The 25,155-nt window shown below is 38.0% G+C and overlaps 1 protein-coding gene and 1 long non-coding RNA gene across 4 annotated transcripts in view; one reads left to right on the top strand and one right to left on the bottom strand.

Annotated features, from left to right (window-relative positions):
* LOC149547820 (3-isopropylmalate dehydrogenase 2, chloroplastic-like) overlaps window positions 1–25,155 on the top strand; it is a 146,828-nt gene that overhangs the window by 9,486 nt on the left and 112,187 nt on the right. The window lies entirely within an intron of this gene.
* Window positions 24,815–25,058, bottom strand: LOC149547821 (uncharacterized). The gene is made up of 2 exons (XR_016353926.1): window positions 24,930–25,058; window positions 24,815–24,855 (listed from the first exon to the last, which is right to left on the bottom strand). It is a non-coding gene; the product is annotated as an uncharacterized LOC149547821 (long non-coding RNA).

Raw genomic sequence — 25,155 nt, 5'->3', positions numbered from 1 at the left:
GCTACATATGTAAAAGACAAATGGAAACCAAAACATAGGCATGGAAGGAGAGAGTGAGCCCACAAAATATAACCAATATTTGACAAGGAAATAGAAGGATCCTGTTGTGGGGTTTGCACACCATCACCCCATTGCAAATGGGGACCCCCTGTTTTTGCTTTAGCAGCAAAAATCACTTTCTTAGGTGGTTTTAGTTGGCAGCATTTTCAAGTCTCCAAGTCCAAGGATGAGTTTGAGCAATTTTGGCCTGCTAGGAAGTAATGCTTGTTTGGGGTTTTGTGTGAGGGTTTTGATGTCCTTTTGAGGTATTTATGCAGCCTATGTCATGGTGGAGGGGTAGAGTTTTAGTCTAAGTGAAAAAGGATTACATGCTTGGGAGATGGGAAAAGGATTGTGAGCAAATTTGGAAAGTGGTGGAAACTTTTGATCAAAGGATTTCTTCTGTGGAAATCCTCAAACTTCAAGATTTTCACTAGCTATCATTTCTCCCCAAACTCTCAAGATTTCACCTGAATGTGTTGCAAACTTGGTTGTGAGGGATCCTTGGCTAAGGCAATAAATTGATTGATACAATGTTCAAATGATGAAGAGAAGGGAAAATGATAATTTTCCTAAGGATTATTGTTGAAATTCTTTTTGGTAGATCCACTATGGAAATCCTCTCTCATTAGGATTTTCTCCCTTCTTAACAACTCAAAATTGATCCAAAATCATGTTAGGGCATGACAACTTGTAAATGAATAGCATATAGGGTGCACAATTGCAAGTTTTGGGAGTCTCAAGTGGCAAAAACGTTTTTGGTGGAAATCCTTTGGCCAAAGGATTCCCATTGTGGAAATCCTCTATCCTTAGGATTTCCACCACATCAATCCTCCGAAGCCCAAAATTCCACCACCCTAAGGCACTCAAATCTGGTCTAAGACATGAGTCTCAACGACAAGGAAAAATGTAGTGGTTTATCATCGAGGAGAGGTTGAAATGGAACAAGTTTTGGTAATAACATTGCAAGGAAATCAAGTTGGTGGAAATCTTTGATCAGAGGATTCCCACCACCTTAATCCTCACAAACCCAAAATTCCCCCTTTTCACTTTGCACCAAAATTGAATTCAAGCAAGTGTTAGAGATCAGGGATGTTGAGTTGAAGTGAAATTGATAGATGACAATGAAGTTTTGGAAAGTTGTAAGGCAATGAAGTGCTATGTGAATTTGGTGGAAATCCTCTCTCTAGAGGATTGAGAGGATTCCTACCCTAGAAATTCCCCCAACTCCAAGACTCTACCTCCTTGGGATGGCTAAATTAGTGCAAAGCAACTCACTCGAGTGATTGCAAGGTAAGTGGGGTAAAGTCTACAAATTAATGATATATTTAAAGTGAAAGAGGAGATGCCAAGTCATGGTGGAAGTCCTCTGACTAGATGATTCCCACCATGGAAATCTTCTCTCCTTAGGATTTCCACCCCTATCCTCCCAACTTTGAATATCTTCCTTTCCCTTTAGCCTTATTTTCCTCATGCAAAATGAAAGACAAATGAAATAGGTGGATTGGAGAGTTGTGAGAGAAAGGAATTTTAATGCTACGTGATTGAAATTGGGACGACTTTTTTTATCATGCATGGTGAAAATCCTTTGGCAAGAGGATGCCCACCTTGGAAATCCTCTCACCTTAGGATTTCCACCTAAGAACTTTTTCTTCCAAGCCTCGAGAAATACCCAAGACATTAGTCATTTTCATAGTCCAAAGACTGGAAATTAAAAATTCTGATCCCAGGTCAACCCTCTAGGGAGACGTGCCCTTTGTGTTTGCATAACTATCAAAATGGTCAAGTTATGAGATCAGTGGAGCTTACCGGTGAGATAGGTTATAGAGTGTTCTCATTGATGTCAACAAAGAATTGAAGTGTCAACCGATATGAGAAAGGGAATTGGTGAGACAAGGCATGGTACGAGTTCATCCCAGTCAGAGAAGGATAGGACTAGAGTATGATGAAAGAAGGATAGGTGAAGATAGGTGATCTTCACAATCACACTTAGACTAAATAGGCTAATTGTAAGACAATATCGAGAAGAAGACAAGACAAGAAGACAGGAACTAGAGATGACTTGCCAGACAAGACAAGAGGGTCGACTAGTGAGATCAAGGTAGTGAAATTGTTGAAGGGAAAAGGCAGGAAACCTATGACTGAACACATCACCAGGTAAGTGTAATTGATTTGACACCTTGGAGAATGCAGAGGAAGTTGTCACATTGACCTCCAACATTAAGATAGGTGGGAGAACCCAAATTTGAATTCTTCTTAGCGAGTAGACTAGAGTCACAAGAAACTCATAACTGGATATTAATGGAATGTACATCTGACACCCACAACTTGCAAGAATGATGCATGACAAAGAAAGAAGTACACATCAAACAAAGACAAGAGAATTGAAATTTTGTGTTACCGTTTTTGGTAGCTTCAGTAGGATAAACTTATGAGTCTAAACTATTGAAGATATTATATTTAATTAAAATCATGTGAGATCTAATATATATATATATATATTATTGAGAGAAATTAATATAAAATTATGATTGTCATTATATTAATTACATAATAGTGAATAAACATGTTCCATGAAGGGACATGTCTCTTCTTGGCTCATTCTCAATATAAATATAGGAAATCCCTGCCTTTGGGAAACACATACTCTAGCCGACAGTGCTAATACATATACAACGATCCTAAATTAACATGGTATCAGAGAAATGCTGCAAATGCAAAGAGGACCTAGGAACCAATTGGCATAGACAAAACATCCATTCCCATGTAGAGAATTGATTTTGGCCGAGCAGTTTGAATACAATAAAGAATTGAAGCATTTTATTGCATAGTCCGCGCATATTTAGTTGGGAGATTAAGAGATTCGAGCAACACAACGAATAGAGACTCGTCTATCTTCTCAGGAGTTCAAGATGACTGCTAACTTAGCACAGGGAGTCAGAGACATCAAATAAAAATAATGAGTTCAGCAATGAACCCAACTCCAAAATCCATTCAATGTATAACAAAAGAAACACAAAAAAATAAAAACCATGGGAAAATAGATATTAAGGAGAATACCAAATAGAACTCAAAATCATCATCGAACCCATGAATTAAGGAAGTAGCAGGATCTTGCCATCCATCCTAGTCATTGTCTAAGGGCTAATATATTATTGTGAGGCCCAATGGGCAAAGATAAAAATAGAGGGTGGCCTTTCATTGGTTTGACCCGTTATAAAGGGTAAAACAATATTGTACAACCCGCTTGATTGAACAAAAAATAGAGTTTTAAAATAAAACAATATTTAGTGACGTTCAAACCAAAATGCAAACATGCAATTGGTCAAAGAAATGATAGGCGTCGAATATTTGTTGCAATTAAGTACAATAAATTGAAAACAAGGAGCTACGCCTAATTTAAGCCATGTGATATGGGTAGCAAAAATATAGATAAGAAAATTTTTATTTAAAAGGGACCATGATCGACTTGATCCACATAAATATATTTGGAGAGGATTTTACGATCTTGCTCGAGTAGCCAAAGGAATCAATTACGGAAATTGTGACAAATACTTATGTCACATAATGGCCCATGTTCCACATGGATAAATGTGGACCCACCACAGGTAATAAAGGTGGGGTTAAGATGGAATAAGAAAGGGATGAGCCTACATCGTGGAGGATAAAAAGGATTGCTAACAAGGTGGGGTGTAGTATATCAATATGGCTTCGAGAGATTGTGTAAGGCTTCAAAATGAGAACTTGGAGGTTATTCAATACAAGTCACTATGGATTGGGATGAGAACATCAGAACTAACATTAGAACATTGCGAATTTGATAGTTCTTATTGGGGACATCATAGTGGCATTAAAAGATAAGTATTTATTATTAAGTATTTAATTTATCTACTCACTATAGTCTCTCTCTTATTTTTATTTCTATACGTGCTATAAGAGCTATTTGCCTTGATTTTTTCTTGTCTTTGGGGGGATGTTCTTGCAGGAAAAGGGAGATTGATATCAGATTCAGAGGGAGTTTGACACTTCATCAGAGGCAACATTAGATGAGGAGCTCAAAAGATTGATATTCAGAGAGAGTCTAAAAATCCATGTGTGTGACTGCATGACTATAACGGGCCTGCCCCCTGGGTACATCCTGAGGAAGTGATGACTTCCAAATGATTATCACTTGTATTTGTAGAAGTTATTGAAAGGTGTAATCTTATAATAACTTAATCTTGTATTATGATGGATATCTTATGATGTCTAAGAAGATCATGATAGATTATATTTTGCATGGTGGATTAAGTTCCTTAAGCAGATTATGAATGTTCCTATGGTAAGTATCATTGAGGATATGTGTGCACATACCTTATGAATATTTTTGGGTACTTGGTGAATGCCATGTAACTTGATGTTTTAGGAGGCCATTACTTAAGAGTACTTGGTGAATATCACACAACTGTTGTTTAGGATGCCATTACTCAGAGTACTTGGTGAATATCTTGCAACTCGACATTTAGGAGGCCATTACTTAGATATCTGGTGAATATCATGTGACTTGATAATGTAAGGCCATTGCTCAAAGTACTTGGTGAATATCATGCGACTTGATATTTTGAGGCCACTACTCTTGATATCATGAGATGATATTTTATGGTGAGTATCTTTTGATCAAAGATATTGTTAAACATGCCATCCTTGATACTACATTGAGGTAATATCAAATTTATGTGTTTATCCTCCCTAGCTAAGAGGGAGTGTTATTGTTTTTGGTAGCTTCAATAAGATAAACCTACGAGTCTAAACTATTGAAGATATTATATTTAATTAATACCATGTGAGATGTAATAAATAAATTTAAAAAAAATAAAAATAAAAAATATATATATATATATATATATATATATATATATATATATATATATATAGATAAATTAATATAAAATTATAATTGATATTATATTAATGACATCATAGTCAGTAGGCATGTCCCATGAAGGAACATGTCTCTTCTTGGCTTATTCTGAATATAAATACAAGAGATCGCTCCCTGTGTAAAACACATTCTCTAAACAAGCAGTGCTAATACATTTGGAGTTATCCTAAATGAACATTTCAAATTCTTAAATTAGGGTTTGAAGCAAAATGAGAAAGAAACGTATATAGACTTTCATTTTCAAAAAAAGGATTGTAGATTAAGAAGTTGGAATGCCATAAAGCTAGGCTGATTGCAATCTCAGAAGAAAGATGAGGAAGAAAAGGTGAAGTCAGAGAGTGTGAAATTCAAGTGTGTTGAGTAAGAGCCAATGAGCCAAACACACAGAGTATAAAAGTTCTAAAGCCATGAGAAGTCGAGCACTGAAGTGATTGAGTTTGAGTTGTAGAGCTGATGAAGAGTAGAGTAAGTTGTAGACCAGTCCATGAGCATAAAGGATATCTAAATCAAGCTAACTCAAGTAGCTATTTTTATAGTCAACCATTTTGTATTCTTACAATCTCAATAGAAAATCCCATTGAGGGTGGACTCTAACAAGTCTTTTGTATTAAGTCCCATAACAAGGTGACACCATCATTTTTGCCTTAAGTCCTTTAATCATGCTACCTTTAACTGGGTATAGACTTTAATAGGTCTCTATTAAACCCGTTAATCGGGTGACACTTGACATTGTCTTTGTAATCTTCTAACAAGGATAAGCTCTTGACCTGACACACTTTAGAAAGGTGCAAGCTTCTTGAGCATTGTCTCACATTTGTGGTTTTCATCCTAATCGGGTTTCCACGAGGTAAATATCTGTTATGTGATGCTATCATTCTGTCTTGAATGATATGTTAATTATCTTCTAACTGGCTATACTGAAGGCATGCATGAGAATAGACAGTTTAAAAGTTAAAGTTTGGAGTTATCAATAGTATGCTGATTCACCCACCCTCTCAATATAATCATTATTGTGCGAACCAATAATTGGTAGTAGAGCTACAGTCCTCTAAAGATAAGTCTAACAATTTGAGGAAAAGATCAAATTGATGAAAATGGAAGCACCAAAGTTTTCCAAGGAAAACTATGGCCTACGGTGTGGAAAGAGGAAGTTACATCTCAGAACATTGGAAGATGCATACTAAAAGCATGTTGAAACCAAATACATCCAATTTGCACCACCACTTGATGCATAGCAAACAAAGGAGAAGGAGATCCATGTTGCTACCATGGATGCCCTGGTAAGTACACTCTCATATGTTGAGTATGCTGATGTAGAAGACGTTGAAATTGCTAATGAAATCAGAGAAAAATGAAAATTGTCCATGGAAGGACAAGGATGTCCAAAAGGCAAAAGCTGATAGCCTAAGGAGGGAATATGACGACATGAGGATGTGCAACATCTTAAATTGGAAGCACTCCAATTTAATGAAGGTTTAACACCTATTTAATGCGAGATCATCAATCTCCCTGTGCTTCTTCTTCTTTCCTCCCTTTTCTATCATTTCTCCTAGGTGGAGTTTGGGTAAAACCTAATAGATCCTCTTTAAAGCTCCTTTTTTCATGGCATTAAGCTCGAGGTAGGATCTATCCTCCTAGGTCCTCTGTCATGTCCCTTATTTTCCTCCAATTGAATTTAATAATAAACAATAATAAAATAAATAAATAAAAACTAATATAATATATATATATACTAACTAATATAATTGTATTATATTAATATTGCAAAATGATATTATATAATCATTGATAAAAATATGATAATAGTTCATGATAATTATAAATAGAGGTATGGAACAAGTATTTAATAAATAACAATAAATAACAAATATACTTCTGATATAAACAATAATATCATATTCATAAGATAAACTTAGGAATGTATATAATATTTATTAATATAAAGATAGTTAAAAATATATATTATTTAAAGTAAATGAACAAATTAATAAACTAATAATGTAATAAATAGAACAAATCACATAAGATATACTGATACCCAAACTGAATGACTCAATGATAAGTCGCGACCATTACCTATGTATGCGGACATATAAATGGCCAACTTAGACTGATCAACATGAAGGAGTTTAAGGATTTTTATCAAGGTCACCACCAGCATAGATGGAATTATATTTTACATGACACATATTCAAGGAGAATCATCACAGGGATTTTGTATACCTTATAGAATGATTAGGAACGAATTATCCTCATTCAGAAATGACAAGCTCAGAGGAACAGAGCAGCCATGAAAGGATACACTACCAACACATAGGATCATTAATCGGTTTGTACCAATCAATTAGCAAATGAAACTAATAGACAGGAGAGGAGTCCAATCGATGAAACAAGAAGTTATGATATCAACAATTAGAACTTAAAAGATATACAACCAGCAAGTCCCCAGGCAACACGTTCATCTAAACATCCTATTCAGCCGATGGAAAGAAGCACTCTACCTCGTTCAGATAAAGAGAAGAGTAGCAAAACAATATACATAATTGCAATCATGAGTGGAGAAGATAATGAGATATTATTAAGGAAGTTTAATCCAAAGAGCAAATAAGAAAGTTATGATATTTCATCTCTAATAATAGAGGTCAACGATGCAGTCTCATGGCACACACATAACTACAGGACGAAAGGAAGCTACCTCCTTCTTATTGACTACAAACTTCTCTAACTAGGAGTGCCTGAAGACTAGACTATTCTATCTAAATCTATTGTATGAGCCACTTAATGATAGATAGATAGATAGACAGACAGGCAGACAGACAGACAAACATGGTCTCTTTCATTGGTTACTGACCCCTTGTTGTGTCTTTCTAGTTTTGTTTCTTTTTTTTTTTGCACCATAGTGCATGGAAGTGGATTTAGGATCCTTGGTCTTTGGAGCTTATTTCCCTTTGACTAAGTGATGTTCTATCTCGTTGCGATTCACCAGATTCTTCTTCCTTGTCTTGTCTCTCTACTTTATCGCAAGTGTGGGTTGACCCACACTCTTGCTAAAGTGGGGGTTAAATGTACCGTCTTAAATTGCAAGCACTCCAATTTAATGAAGGTTTAACACCTATTTAATGTGAGATCATCAATCCCCTCGTGCTTCTCCTTTTTTCTTCCCTTTTTTGTCCTTTCTCCTAGGTGGAATTTATTACAATAATAGATAAGACGTCTATTATTAGTTAATGGTTATCTATTGTAAATATTTAGTTAGCTTTAGTTAGCTTTCGTTTTTTAGTTTTATTTGTTAGAATAGAATATTTCTATTCTTTCCGCTTTATTCTTTTGTATAAATTGACCTCTCGGTCTCTGTTAATAAGAAGAAAGTATTTACCAATTACCTCGTAATATGGTATCAGAGCTATTACTTAAATCTTTTTCGAAAAAAATTATAATTTCTTCGTGAAATTATTTGTTTAAATTTTTTCAAAATTATTTCCGTTGAATTTCTCTAAAACCCGCTTAGGGTTTTCGGCCTAGAGAAATTCCCGAACTCGGGTCTGCAACTCGCATGGTATTATTGGTCTGTTTTTTTTTTTTTGAGCCAAACTTCTCTGCAAAACGCGGCCTGAACTAAACTCAATTTTTTTTAGGGTTTGGCGTCCATTTTTTTCAGAGTTTGGCGTTCCGATCTGTTCGGTTCAAGAAGACTGCATGACTTTTCCTGCAAATCACGATTTTGGCCGCCGGATTTGTGACTGGTCTTGGCCCGCGTTTTTAACCCACGTTTTTGGCGCTGATTGAAGCTTGACCGGAGTTTGATTTATCATACCTCCTCATTCTCTCTGCTTTCAAAGCCCTAACGCTTGAATCCTGATCAAAATCGGCCATTTTTTGCTGTTTTTGACCTCTTTGGCCGCCGATTGCTATTTTGCTCGAAACCCTAATTTTTGGGGTCGAAAAAATTTTGTTTGCAGATTCTTGGTGGGTTTTTCGAGAGCTCAACTTGGTTGTCATCCATTTTTTTGGGTCCCTCGATTTTTGTGCCTCAATTTTCGAGCCAGCGGATCCAGAAAACGACAGCAGATTTCTACTGGGTTTTTCGAGCTCTCTTCTGGGTCATTCTTTGATTCTTCTGGGTCTTCCGTATTTTTGCCTCGAAGAACATGCCTTCACAGATTTTCACAGTTTTTCATTAAAAAATGTGCCATGGCATCTCTAACAAATATTCTGCTCGAGCATAATTCCAAATTCAATGGTCGCAATTATGGAACCTGGAAGCAGCGCATCATCGCAATCTTCGAATATCGAAACACCGATCAACTTGTTCTGGGTGTTAGGCAGCGTCCGACTTCTCCGGGTCCTGATCAAGATACATGGGATCTGAATAATCGAGAGGCAGTAATGCTTCTCAAACTATCCATAGCTGATGACCAGCTTTCTCAGATTCCATCCGGCAAGACAGCTGCTGAAATCTGGACACATCTAAAAGGTCTTCATGAGACTTCCGACAAGAGCAAAGCCTTCTTTCTGAAAAACACTCTGTTTTCTATTGTCATGGATGAGCGCACCTCGCTCCAGGCACACCTGAATCGGATTCAGGAAATCCGTGATCAGTTACTTGCCATCGGTCGCAAGCTGGAGGAAGAGGATATTGTGGTAATCACTCTTCGGAGTTTACCAAAATCCTATGAGCATTTTATCAAGACTCTCAACATCACATCTACTGGTGTTGATCTAAAGTTCACTAATCTCTGCACCCTGCTGCTTCAGCAAGATCGGTGGAAACAACAGTTCGGTAGCAGCTCCAATTCCACCTCTAATGAGCAAGCCTTTGCTGCGAAATCCTTTTAGAAGGATAAGGGCAAGTTTCAGCAACCATCTCAGCAAAAGTTTTCTGCTCCAGCATCCGATGGTACCAAAAAGAAGAACATTCAATGCAACTATTGTCACAAGTTTGGTCACATGAAGGTTGAATGTCGGAAACGCTTAGCTGCCCAGTCTAAGCAATCAGGTTCGTAACCCAAAGCGAACAGTGCAGAGCACACTGAGCAGGCGGAATCTGCCTTCTACGCCTTCATGGCTAAAAGACCCCCGGATCATGTGAAGTCATCTGCCTGGTACATTGATTTAGGTGCCTCTCGCCATTTCACTCACCGCAGAGACTGGTTTATTGACTACCAGCCTTATTCAGATTCTGTTATTTTTGGTGGTGGAGAAGAGTACATGGTTGTTGGTAAAGGCAACATTCAAATTCGGTCTGTTGGGAGGAATCTCATATTCCTTGATGTATACTACGTTCCAGGGATGGAACTAAATCTACTCTCGATCAGCCAGTTGCTGCGACATTCTCCACACTTGGCAGTCACCTTCAGTTCACATCAGTGCACCATCACTGATCGGGCAACTAAGTCTACTGTTGCTATTGGTCTTGAGGATCATGGTCTTTTCAGACTTACTGATTTTGGTGATTCTCAGGACTTAGCTATGGCTGCTCGGCGATCTTCCATCAGCACACTTTGGCATCAGTGATATGGGCACTTAAATGTGCATTATCTCTCACAACTTGCTCGGGATGAGCTTGTTCTTGGTTTGCCAGAGATTCAAACTCAACACCTTGGAGTTTGTGACGCATGTCAGGCTGGGAAGCAACATCGCACACCTTTCCCCAGTGGCGATTCTTGGCGAGCTTCTCAGGTACTTCAGCTTGTTCATGCTGATATTTGCGGCCCTATGGCCACTCCTTCTGTTCTTGGGTACAGGTATTTTCTGTTGTTTGTAGATGATTTCAGTAGAAAAATGTGGGTGTATTTCCTTAAAAAGAAATCCGATGCATTTACTGTATTTCAGAAGTTTAAACCCTTAGTTGAAAAAGAGTCTGGGAAATCTATTATTACTCTTAGATCAGACAATGGGGGGGAATTTTGTTCTAATATTTTCTCCAGCTTCTTGGATACACATGGCATCCAACGCCAGTTCACCACACCCCACACGCCACAACAGAACGGTGTAGTTGAATGTCGCTACAGGACAATCATCGAGATGGCTCGTTCCATGCTCGAACACAGACATGTTCCGAAGCAGTTTTGGGCAGAAGCAGTTAACACTGCAGTTTATTTGTTGAACCGGTCACCCACAGTGGCGGTCAAAGGTAAGACTCCGGAAGAGGCCTAGTCAGGTCGCAAGCCCAGAATCAGTCACTTGAAGGTTTTTGGCTCTCTTGCTTTTGTTTGGATCCCTAATGCTTCACGCACCAAGTTGGATGCCAAGAGTCAAAAACTGATGCTTGTTGGATATAGCAGTCTTCACAAAGCCTATCGCCTTATTGATGTTGAGACATCTCGTCTCATATACAGCCGCGATGTAGTCTTTGATGAGCAGCGAGGACCAATCATGCCTGTTTCTCCAGTTCCTGATCCAGCAGACCAGCCTATGCAGGCTCATGATTTGGGAGTTCGGCTTCCATTAGGTCCACCTGATGGGAGGGCTCCAGTAGCTCCTGCAGCTCCAGTAATGCCAGTGATACCTGTACAAACACCTCCGGCTTCTCCTGCAGGATCACCTCGTTTTGAAGATGCTTCACCTGAGTTTGATCCAGATTCTTCTGATGAGGATCCTGCTGATCAAGCATCTCCTAGTACTGCTGTTGGTCATTCTCCTCTCCGGCCTAATGGTGGGCTAAGACACTTGCTGATCTTCATGATGATGAGCTCATTGATGGGAGAACCGCTCAAAACTACAAATTCTGTTAACTTTGCTCTTATGGCCAACATTCAAGTGTGTTTGAACCTCAAACATATTCCGAGGCTAAAGGAATTCCAGAGTGGGAATAGGCCATGACATCTGAACACCAGAGCCTGCTGAAGAACAACACTTGGGTCCTTTCTGATCTTCCACCAGGGAAGAAACCCATTGGCTGCAAATGGGTCTACAAAATCAAATACAAATCAGATGGTACTTTGGATAAGTACAAAGCTCGTTTAGTGGCAAAGGGCTTTTCTCAGCGTCAGGGCATTGATTATGAGGAGACCTTTGCTCCTACTGCAAAGATGAGCACCATCAGATTAGTCCTCGCCATGGTAGCACAGTTTGGCTGGAAGGTCCATCAGATGGACGTAAAGAGTGCTTTCCTGAATGGTGATCTCCATGAAGAGGTCTACATGACGCAGCCTCCTGGTTTCAAGGTTGCTGGTAAAGACCATCAGGTTCTTAGATTGGTAAAAGCTCTCTATGGTTTGAAGCAGGCCCCTCGGGCATGGTACATCAAGATTGATATGTACCTCAGTGATCAAGGCTTCAAGAGGAGTTCTTCAGACTCAAATTTGTACATCAAGACTACTGACAGTGACATTATCCTCCTGGTTATCTATGTGGATGATCTGATCATCATTGGCAGTTCGACATCTTTGATTCAAGGAATCAAACAACACTTATGCCAGTCTTTTGATATGATTGACCTTGGGCTCATGCATTATTGCTTAGGTGTTGAAGTTTGGCAACAGTCTTCTGGTATATTCATCTCTCAGTCCAAATATGCCAGGGCCCTATTAGACAAATTCCGAATGCAGGATTGCAAACCTGCATTTACACCTATGGAGAAAGGTCTCAAGTTATCAGCCAAGTCTGATTCTCCTTCCGTTGATGATACTACGTATAGGCAACTAGTAGGCAGCCTCATCTACCTATCTGCTACTAGGCTTGATATCAACTTCGCAGTCAGCTATATTTCACGCTTTATGACAGCTCCTAAGGCTGATCATTGGATGACAGCAAAGCGTGTGCTTCGTTATGTGAAGGGCACTTCCGATTATGGACTTTTGTATTCTTGGAGTTCTAATCCTCAACTCAGTGGGTTCACAGATTTAGATTGGGCAGGCTCTGTTGATGATAAAAAGTCAACATCTGGATATGTGTTCAATTTGGGATCCGGTGCAGTCACATGGACCAACAAGAAGCAGCAGGCAGTTTCTCTCTCTTCTACAGAGGCTGAATACAGAGGGACTATTAAGGCAGGATGTGAAGCTGTCTGGCTTCGTCGGTTGCTTGGCGATATGCAGATGTCACCAGCCGGATCGACTACTCTGTTTGTTGATAACGAAGGCGTTATCAAGTTAGCACAGAATCCAGTCTTCCATGAACGAACCAAGCATGTGGATGTTCATTGTCATTACATACGACAGCTGGTTGAAGACGGGACTATAGATCTGCAGTATGTTCCTACCACAGATCAGACTGCAGACATTCTCACCAAGCCTCTTGGTCCTGATAAGTTTGTCAAATTCAGAGGACAGCTTGGTGTGTTAGATAGATTACCCATTAAGGGAGGGTATTACAATAATAGATAAGACGTCTATTATTAGTTAATGGTTATCTATTGTAAATATTTAGTTAGCTTTAGTTAACTTTCGTTTTTTAGTTTTATTTGTTAGAATAGAATATTTCTATTCTTTCCGCTTTATTCTTTTGTATAAATTGACCTCTCGGTCTCTGTTAATAAGAAGAAAGTATTTACCAATTACCTCGTAATAGAATTGGGGTGAAACCTAATAGATCCTCTTTAAAGCTCTTATTTTCATTGTTTTAAGCTTGAAGTAGGATCTATCCTCCTAGGTCATCCCTTCCCTTCATCTAACCACTTAGAATCTACTCTCGGCACTGAAACAACTATATCTCGGATTCTGTGTCTGATTTTTGGGATTTGGGACCTATTTTGGGACCCTGAAAGGATCCTAGAGGTTCTGGGCCCTAATTGTCAAGGATGTAGTGTAGTCCTGATGCACCCTTAATTCGGCCCTATTTTGGGTCCTTTGTTCGGGTTTTGTGTTTAGATGGCTTTGGGGTGTTAATTTCTAGGTAGTTCAGTCTGCAGGAGTTAGTAAATTCGAACCCTATATAAACCCTTCCATTTCCTCCATTACTCATATCTCATATGTGCAAGTGCTCAAGCTCTCAAGTTCTCAAGCATCCTTCAAGCATTCAAGGCATTCAAGCTATCTCTCCATTGAAGATCAAGGATTAATGCATTCAAGCTATTGAAGGAGTTTATGCTAGATCTTCTATTGCATTTTTAACATTCAAGATCTCCCTTCATATATTCAAGATCCTTTGTGGTATCTTTTACATTCATTCTCTCAAGACCTACATTCATTAGGCGGATTTCAAGCACATTCATTTATGAAGGCTTTGGTTTCACTTTGATTTCCTTTCTAGGGTTTTGAAGTTGAGTCAATTCTATTACATCTACATACTTGATTACATTCCAAATTCAAGAGCATATTACTAGATTTACATTGCTTCATGTCAGATCTATCACTACTACTTACTAGCATTCTATCTTTATTTCAATTCAAGGTTAATTCTTAAATTGGGGGTTGACTGAGGCAAACGCCCCCCAAAAACAAAAAAAACAACTCATTAGTTTTGCAGGCTTCAGATCTCAGATTGGCGAACATGTTGCGGATTTGGATACCCTTTTTGGTTTCCTTCGTGATTGCTAATTTAGAATCAGTCTCGCACTCATTCCATCAGGGCTGACTGGGTCACCCTTGACGCTCCAGATCAGCCCTAGTAGATCGTTGAACGATTTTTGGGTTTTGTCCGTCGCACATCTTATGGCCTGGATCTCGGATCACAATAGTTTCTGATATAATTTAACAACCCGTTTTTAAGTTTATGCTTTGTGAGGTATATCATTTTCACTTTCTATTTCCATACTTTACATTTCAATACTGCTTTAGTTATCTTCTTTCTTATACCCTCTTAAGGTGGAGGTGAGAGGGAAATAAACCCGAGTTACTCACCCTTTTGTCCATTAGGTTTGGATCAATATTCCTCTTGTATCCATTAAATCTAATCAAAATGAGTGGATCTTGGTCTTCCCCCTTCATTAATGTATGGTTGGTCAGCTTCCATTTTCTAACCTTACAGGATGCAAGGAGGAAAAAATATTGAGTAGTATAGAAAGAGGATAAAAGATGTGGTGGTTGAAATAAGAGGAGCTAGAGGCAGACTCGAAGAAGATGATGTAGTGAGCAAGATATTGAGGACGTTGTAACCTCAATATGCTATAAGGGTCTCAACCATTCAAGAGCTAAGATGGCTGGAGAAAGGTGAAGTTTTCTTGATGCTTTGATAAGAAAGTTAATTGCGTTTGAGTTGAGTAACTACAGCAATAGCCTTCCTAAAGGATAGATTGCATTCAATGCTTTTGCTGCACCTGTTGCACCTAGAAGAGGAAAAGAAGTGGAGAGCATTTCCAAATCCAACAGAGACCTTGAGAGTCTCTTTGTTGAAGAAGTCGAATAGGAAGAGCTAGAGGCTCTACTAGCAAGAAGATTGCCTCAAAGAAAAGGGAAGTATAAAGGTAATCTCCCTTTCAAATGTTTTAACTGCAACAAAATAGGTCATATAGCAGCAAAATGTCCTGACCCAACGAAAGGGAAAATAACAAGAAGTAGAAAAGCTTCAAAGACAAAGGCAAGAAGCATTGCTATCTTGCAGAAGAAGGTGTGACTGATGGGGCGTCAACTTGTTCTGGTGATGATGATAAGGAGATAGCCTTCGTTGCAATAAAAGAAAAGCAGGTGGAGAGAGCTCTAATATCGAGCACCGACCACAACAAAAATTGGATCATAGATAGTGGCTACTCTCACTACATGACCGAAGACCCGAGCAAATTTCACAAAGTAGAGGAATATGATGGTGGAATGGTAAGATTCGACAAAGACGCTTTGTGTGCAGTAATCAGTAAGGGTTCCATATACCTAAATGATTCCATAGATTGTGAAGATGTGTATTTAGTGGAAGGATTGAAATATAGCCTGTTGAGCATAGCTCAACTAAGTAATAAGGGTTATAGGTTTGAGTTTGACAAAGGGTCTTGTACGATTCTAGACAAGACAGGTAAATTGTTAGCTACAAGAGAGCAAAGCAAAGGTAATCGGTTTTACGTAAACTCTACTAAAACTAGTTGCTTTGTAGCTAAGTCTGAAAATAGTTGGCTTTTGCATAAAAGGCTATGCCATGTAGACTTTGACAATATTGTTAAGGTAGGAAGAAAGAAACGTGTGAGAGGGTTGCCCCCAATTGCAAAACTTGATAATGCTATATGTAAGGATTGTCAACTGGTTAAGTTAGCCAATTATAGTTTTTCTATCAAGTCATTTAGTTTTGAATACATCTTAGAAATCATGCACTTTGATCTATGTGGTCCTATGAGGACTAAGAGTGTTTCAGGTGATAGATACTTTATGTTGTTCACAAATGACTTTTCTGGGATGATGTGGGCTGTTTATCTGAAGGAAAAGTCAAGGGCTTTTCACATGTTCAAAGTTTTCAAAGCCAAAGTGGAAAGAGAGACAGGCAAAGCACTGAAGTGCCTAAGATTAGATAGGGGAAGTAGGTTCACCTCACAAGAGATTGTGAACTATTGAGAAGAACACAACATGAAAAGTCAGATCTCATTCCCCAGGACACCTTAGCAAAATGGTGTCATTGAGAGAAGGAATAGAACAATAATAGACTATGCCAGAACTCTAATGATTTAGAAGAACATTGCATAGTTCTATTGTAGAGAAACTGTAAGCACAACAATGTATACCTCTAACAAGGTTCAAGTGAAGAAAGTTACACATAAGAAGACACCCTATGAATTGTGTCGACACTCACCATCGATAAGTTATTTTAAAGTATTTTGAAGCAAATGCTACACAAAGAGGAATGAGTGCCAAGGGAAGTTTAAGTCTAAGAGTGATGAAGGTATCTTCTTAGGAGACTTCACAAAAAGCAAGGCTTACCGATGTCCGAACGTCATGACAAATAAGATAGTGGAGACTGCCAATGTAAGGGTGGATGAGTTCTTAGAAGAAAATGAAGGAAGCAATAGAGAATGGGAGGATTACAAGTAGTTTGTGTCTACCCCACTCGCTGCACCAGTAGAGGAGGAATCTGTAGAAGTTGCATAGGAACAAGCACAAGAAGAAGCAATTTAGCCTGAGAAGCCAATAGTTGATGCACCAGGAGAGGAATTGGGACTAGCTAAGTATGTAAGAAGGCACCACTCAACAGATCAAATTATAGGAGATACGGATGTTGGAGTGACGACAAGGAGGAAGGTGAGAGAGACAACCTATTCGCTCTCACATGTGGAGCCTAAGCCTACAAATGAAGCCTTAAAGGATGAAGATTGGATGAAGGCCATGGAAGAAGCAATTTAAAAAATAGAAAGGAATGAGGCATGGACCTTAGTTACCTGGCCAAAGTACAAGAATGTTATTGGCACCAAATTGATATTCAAAAATAAGATGAATGAAGATGGAGAAGTAATTAGAAACAAGGCCAAACTTGTTTGGAAAGGATATGCATAGGATGAAGGAATAAACTGTGGTGAACTGTGAAACCTTCTCACTAGTGGCAAGACTGGAAGTTGTCAGGATACTCTAGCTTTTGTAGCATACAAAAGATTTAAAGTGTATCCAATGGATGTGAAGTTTGCATTCCTTAATGGAGTCCTTGAAGAAGTATACATTGAACAACCAAAACGGTTTGTATTTGAAGATAGTAAAGACAAAGTATGCAAATTGAAGAAAGCCCTGTGTGGACTCAAACGAGCACCACAAGCATGGAATGAGAGATTGCCCTCATATTTGATAAAGATTGGGGTTGTGATGACAAGTGACAACAACATCTACTTGAAGAAAGAAACATAAGTTGGGCTGTTGATTGCTGAAATATTTGTAGCTAACATCATCTTTGGAGGTGATGATAAGATGAGCAAGGAGTTTGTAGAAGAGATGAAGAAAGAGTTCGAGATGTTTATGAATGGAGAGATAAAGCTCTTCATTGGACTACAAGTATATCAACTAAAATGTGGAATCTTCATAAGTTAGATAAAGTATGTAAAGGAGATTTTAAAGACCTCTGGACTAGAAGAGTCCATGTCCAAACCGATGAGTACCCAAGGATGACTGGTTGCAAAACATCAAAGGAGGATGAAAGCCTAGAAGTGAATGAAGCTCTTTACCGGTCTATGATTGGTAAATTGCTGTATGTGTGTGTAGAAGACTAGACATTGCATAGGCAGTGGAGATAATGGCTAGATTCTCTAGCATTTGCTATTTTGAAGCAAATGCTACACAAAGAGGGATGAGTACCAAGGGAAGTTTGAGCCTAAGAGTGACGAAGGTATCTTCTTAGGAGACTTCACAAAAAGCAAGGCTTACTGATGTCCGAACACCATGACAAATAAGATAGTGGAGATTGCCAATGTAAGGGTAGATGAGTTCTTAGAACAAAATAAAGAAGGAAGCAATAGAGAACCAGAGGATTACAAGTAGTTTGTGTCTACCCCACTCATTGCACCAGTAGAGGAGGAATTTGTAGAAGTTTCATAGGAACAAGCATAGGAAGAAGCAATTTAGCCTGAGGAGCTAATAGTTGATGCACCAGAAGAGGAACTGGTACTAGCTAAGTATGTAAGAAGGCACCACTCAACTTATCAAATTATTGGAGATAAGGATGTTGGAGTGATGACAAGGAGTAAGGCGCGAGAGACAACCTATTCGCTCTCACATGTGGAGCCTAAGCCTACAAATGAAGACTTAAAGGATGAAGATTGAATGAAGGCCATGGAAGAAGCGAGTGAAAAAATAGAAAGGAATGAGGCACAGACCTTAGCTACATGGCCAAAGTACAAGAATGTTATTGGCACCAAATGGGTATTCAAAAATAAGATGACGAAGAAGTAATCAGAAACAAGCCCAGACTTGTTTGCAAAGGATATGCATAGGAAGAAGGAATAGACTATGGTGAAACCTTCTCACCAGTGGCAAGATTGGAAGGAGTTAGGATACTCTAGCTTTTGTAGCATACAAAAGATTTAAAGTGTATACAATGGATGTGAAGTTTGCATTCCTTAATGGAGTCCTTGAAGAAGTATACATTGAACAACCAAAATGGTTTGTATTTGAAGACGAAAGGACAAAGTATGTAAAATTGTAAATTGAAGAAAACCTTGTGTGGACTCAAACAGGGACTACGAGCATGGAATGAGAGATTGCCCTCATATTCGATAAAGATTGGGGTTGTGAGGACAAGTGACAACAACATCTACTTGAAGAAAGAAACATGAGTTGGGCTGTTGATTGCTGAAATATTTGTAGATGACATCATCTTTGGAGGTGATGATAAGATGAGCAAGGAGTTTTGCAGAAGAGATGAAGAAAGAGTTCGAGATGTTTATAATTGGAGAGATAAAGCTCTTCATTGGACTACAAGTATATCAACTAAAAGGTGGAACCTTCATAAGTCGGACAAAGTATGTAAAGGAGATTCTGAAGACCTTTGGACTAGAGGAATCCATGTCCAAACTGATGAGTACCCCAATGGTGACTAGTTGCAAACTATTAAAGGAGGACGAAAGCCTAGAAGTGAATGAAGTGCTTTACCGGTCCATGAATGGTAAACTGGTGTATGCGTGCGTAGAAGACCAGACATTGCATAGGTAGTGGAGATAATGGCTAGATTCTCTTCCAATCCTAAAGAGTTACACATGGTTGCTATAAAGAGAATCTTCAAATATCTGAAGTGTACTGAAGATACGTTTTATGGTATCCTCACAAAGGAACCTTCAAACTCAGTGTCTTTACTGATGCTGATTGGACAGGAAGCATAGATGACAGAAAAAGCACATCTGGAGTTGCATTCTTTCTTGGAGGTAGACTAGTAGCATGGACCAGTAAGAAGCAAAATTGTATATCTCAATCAACAATAGGGGTTGAATATGTAGCTGGAGCAGTAAATTGTACTGAGATTGTTTGGATCAAATAACTATTGGAAGGAATTCAAAAAAAGGTAGAAGAACCAGTGGTTATAACTTGTAACAATACAAGTGCCATGAACATATCAAAGAACTTGGTTATGCACTCAAAAACAAAACACATTTCTATAAAGTATAATTTTTTGAGAGAGCAAGTGCAAGAAAAGAGGTAAGGTTGGAATATATTCCAACTAAAAAGGAATATATCCCAACTAAAAAACAATTAGAAGATATTTTGATTAAACCTCTTTAAAATGATACTTTTCAGTATCTTAGAGGAAGGTTAGAGGTTATAGCCCTATCATGCTTGAAGTAGAGCAAAAAGGTTAGGAAGAAAATCCTCAAAGATTACACTTAACCTGGATTGATGACCAAATGGGACTATTCCATAGAGGGAGCAGCCACTTAAATAACCTTTGACATTGTTGTCAAAGGGGGCAAAGTAATGGAAGGGGGAGAAATAAGCAAAGACAGAGAACCATGAGCATGAGTAGCATGGGGAGAAGCAAGAAACACCATGAACAAAGTAAGGAAGAACAAAAGTGAATAACGCACTAGCACAAAACAAAGAGAAAATATGACAGAAAGAGAGAAAACTAGACCCCTAAGGGCCCGTTTGGTTGCAGGAATTGCTGAATGTGGCATTCGTCAATGCAAGAATAAACCCTCTTCTGGAATTCGCGCATTCTTAACATAACTTCTGGAATAGCATTTGAACGTGTTTGGTTGTCCTGGAAGAGGAGTCCGAAGATGTCTATTTTGTGTTTGGTTGCAACAATCAAAATAGGAATTGGAATACATTTTTTTTTTTAAATTTTAATAATTTAATTTTTTTGAGGTCTGATTATATTTTAAATATAATAAAAATTGTTTTTAAAAACTAATTTTTTTGTGAATTATTTTAAAAGAAAGTATCATATTTTTTTATAAAATTGACGTTAATGTATAACACAACCTTTGGAAGTATTTTTTTAATATTATTGTAGACTGTGGAAATCTGATGTGTAATACAAACCGTGTTACTATTCAATCCAAAGGAGGAAAAGTGGTCACAGCAATGTTCTCAGGCAGAAAGTCTGCATCAGATGACGTCAATTGAGTAACCATTCCTCTAAATCTAGCAATTCTTTGCTACTCAACTCCTCTGTTTTGTATTGCAACTCCTTTTCTAAGTCATGTTGATTGGTATCTTCTTGCTCATTTTGATTTTTACATATGTCCTGCATATTCAGATCAGATGAACCAGTACAGTGAATAGGAGTGTTGCACTACTGAGAATTAGCAAGCCATTCAAAACCTGGCAATTCGGTGCTTGTCAACTCCTTTTCCATGTCATATTGGCTGCTAAATAGTTGCTCTGTTTTGTTTTCATACAGGCTTTGTTGCATATTCAGATTGGATAACAAATGTTATGGTTAAAATGTTAAAAGGAAGTCCTCTATGAAGCAGATTTCGCTTAAAGGACATATTGTTCAATCATCAGTATTTGATGTTGAAGGAAGGTAATCTAATTTGACCAAAACTCTTCTATTTACAGTGATTAAATTATGATGCACTCTACATATCTATACTAAACAGTGAAGACTATTTGTCTAAACAGTCAATACGTTCAGTTTACAAAGTTATAGGCTATTTCAGACTGTACTGGGACTTGATTGTATCAGCACAGAGATACTATTTTTATTTTCTATTTGAACTCAGTTTGTAGAAGTATTGACCACTGTTTCAAACTGAACTTAAAATACAGAAGACTACTGTTGTTATTGTGTGACTTTTGTTTTCAGATTGAAGTCGTTTGACAGAAAAATAATTACAAACAGTATTGTTTTCATTCTAGCAATGTACTGGTGTTTTTATTCATTGTAGAAGCATTGTAAACAGTATTGCTGCACTGCTGAGATTGGGGTAATGAAAACTCCAGAATTGGCAAGAATGGTGTGGAGGAGATGGTATGTGGTTCTGCTACATGTGGAAGAAAGCTTTGAATTGGTGAATTTTGACAAGGATTGTGTGGTGGGGATGATCTGTGGGTCTTCTCCGTGGGGAAGAAAACTATCATGTGATGGAAACCCTAGATTTGATAAGGATGGTGTGCTGGAGATGGTATTCAGTGTAGAAGCCGTGGGTGATGAAGGGACTTGGAAGGATTGGGTGTAAGGAACTGAGAATTTTCACAGAGGCGATGTCACAACAGGTTACATTGAACTCATCCAGGTTTTGATTATCTTAATGCCCTAATCATGTTGTTCCGAGCTAAGCTGAGTGAAAGGCATTTATTTGTCAGCTAAAGTGAAAAAACAAATTAAATTGAAAAATTTAAAGCAGGGTAATTTGATTAGTTCAAGTGAGTAATTGAGTCATTGTCTTGTTTAAACGAATACATTTGTATGCTTCCGTTTTCCTAATGGTGCAACTTTTGTAAGGAACATTCAGTACGGTGGACCTAAAAAATGAAAGAACCAATCCACAGGAAAGCATATAGAAGATTAAATTATATAAATATTAGAACAAATGGCAATTTGAAATGTGCTGGCAAAATTGGACGAAGATGTTAAATTGTTGAAAAAATACAGAGATTCTTCTAACTACTATACAAGTATATGATATTATCTGCTAAGTTGTGTCCTTTTAAAATAATTTAGATTTAGGTTAACCAATTAGAAATAACACACATATAGAAAATTCCATTGCTATTTTTCTCCATAGTTTTAAATGCCAAATTATAGTCAATTTACCTCCTTTTTAATGAAATATGTTGTATAATAATAGCGTAACTTGCGGAACGCACAGGATTTTTTTTGTTTGATTAATTGTGGTTTCTATTGGGATCTACCCAGAGAAACGGTTACAGGAAAACCCCTGAGGTATGGCAAATCAAGGACAAAGTAAATGCCTACGCAGCTGAACTGAGAGATCTAAATATGCAGAAATAACTTGCAACTCCGTTAAATTGGAGAAACAAGCAAAGCAGACTTCTCTTAAAAATAACAGAACAGCAAACTAGATTATGCACCCTGTTCAGACACATTGTTGGTGATAAAAAGGCACTCAAATCTGTTGCTGCTGTTTTAAAGATTTTGGAAACAAAGCGGAATCTGATTTTATTGGAGAGCATCAAGAAATTACATAAAGAGAGCTTTATTGAGAGGATGTGCCAAACACACGCTTAATTAATGACACTGGTTGGCTAAACAGAATCTTCAGATTCTTTCCAAACTTCTATCCATGCAGCTGATTTATAAATAATGCGCCATGCTACCTTCATTCCACTTCAACGAAGGTGGAATTGGATGTGTTAAGTTATTATCATTCTCATTAACTTGGACTCCTCTTCCTCAGCTTTTTGTTTTTATGGAGTCCCTCATGGACACTCCTATCTTTCCCATAGAACATCTATAATCTTCTTGAACTGGTCAAGCTGCTCAATGAATTGAAAAAATGCTTGACACATCTTTTTCCAACTTGATGAATAATGCTTCTTCATGTTTCAGCATCAATTCCTTTCCATTGACTATGTTTCTCACTTTTGTATTTCACTTCTTGGTGGACATGAGATCTTGTGTTGCAAAGGAGCTAAATCACCTTTTTCTCTTGCACATCACATAGAAGAAAGCCGTAATTTACAATGAATACAACTGTTCAGATATCAGTCGGAATTGTGAGAGAACTTGACAATGGGTGATCAACATTCGAATGTTTGGAGAAAAATGAGGATAAGCTAAAACCAAAAGCATTGATTACATTCATGGGCTGCCGACTTAGTCTAACTTGAATTTTAATGGCAGTGCAATTATCAAAGATTTTCAGCCCTGGAGTTCATGATGTTAAAGCTAAGTATAGTTATAAAACAATTTGCAATGACTACACTATGCACAGAGCAGATTTTGTGGGAACGAAAATGTCCATTTGCTAGTTTGATTTTATAAGTTGAAATTTTAGGACTTCAAAAATTTCAGCAATGAAAGAAGCCCATGCGTCTGCCTTGCTTTTGTTTTGTTTATTTACTTAGTTGCCCAATAAAGAAAATACTTAATGGCCTTAATGCCAAAGCCCTGCTATTGTTAGCGTTTGATTTCTGCAATAACCCTCAAAACATCACAGAAACATACTCTAGAAAATGCCCAGTTTTCATTTTCTTGAGACAATTCATATTGTCATTATGAGATGGGGAATATTAGTGAAGAAAACACAGAGTGACAGATATGATTGTGTAGCTGTCATGGGCCTGAATGTTTTATGGCAGATATAGGAAGAAGAAATTCCTCGCAGAATATAAAGCCACAATACAGAAAACTTCCGATTGAAAGAAAACCCAATAACGGTTGGTGGGTACCCATTAAATGATTAGCAATTACATTATTCAGTCACCCCAAGTTGTACAAGGAAAACCCTGAGAAATGTGACAGAATTGGGCTTCTGTTGTTCACTAGGGATAGTCTTTTTCACGGTGATATATCTACCTCCCTACTCCCATCTATGGTTGGAGACTTTCCTTGGAAGGTCGGGGACCACGTCCACAATAAATAAAAGATCTTCAATCCTAAGAATAACTTTAAAAGCCTTCATTTCAGTTCAGATCTTTCTTGAAAATTGGTTTTCAGCTTCACAGACCATGTCATAATATCAGTGTGCTCGTGCTCTATGATAGCACGGCAGATGCAAAACTACCATGGTGACTCCTTTGTTTTCACTAACCATCATAGTGGCAACTCACTACTGGTTGTAGAGTCCATGGCAGTAACACACAAACCATGTCGCAGAAAGAAATAGATTGCCATGAATATAATTACTCCCAACTCTGCTTCTTCACCAACAACTGGTTGGCGTGGATTTCTTCAGTATATTTGGCTTGCACACCATAAACAAATGAAGGGCTTGGTGAAAGAAGAATTAGAAAGATTTGAAGAGTTGAACAATGGTGGGAAGAAGCATCGCATCAAAAACGTGAAAAAGTAAAAACCCAAACACCATCAAATGCAGGGAAAAAGAAATCAGATGCAGTGAAAACGAATCCAATACCCATAAACCTGCACATTCTTGGCATGATGGAACGCATACCTGGTTTCTCGGAGACAAACCCTACAGCGGAAAACAAATCCTGCTCAAATAAGACAGCCCAAATCAGTTCCGAAAAAACAAAACTCATGGCTTGGTAAAACGAAAACAAAATACCTTGTCTGAAACACAATCAACAGCTGGATGAAGATTTGTTGGTCATGCAAACTCTGCCCGAACGATGGAGAAAATGGTAAAACTCTGCCGAATGATGGAGAAAATGGGACTGGGCAAATAATATTTTGATCCGCGGACCCGACAAGCGATCAAATTGGGTTTAATAAAAAGTGGAATAAGAATAGGCTATTCTTATTCCATCTTTTTTTTAGAATTCCGCTATGCC

This window comes from Cupressus sempervirens, chromosome 7 (genome assembly GCF_028749045.1).
Source record: "Cupressus sempervirens isolate cs-2001-9-10 chromosome 7, ASM2874904v1, whole genome shotgun sequence".
Classification (NCBI taxonomy): domain Eukaryota; kingdom Viridiplantae; phylum Streptophyta; class Pinopsida; order Cupressales; family Cupressaceae; genus Cupressus; species Cupressus sempervirens.
This window is presented reverse-complemented; position numbering and strand designations above follow the sequence as displayed.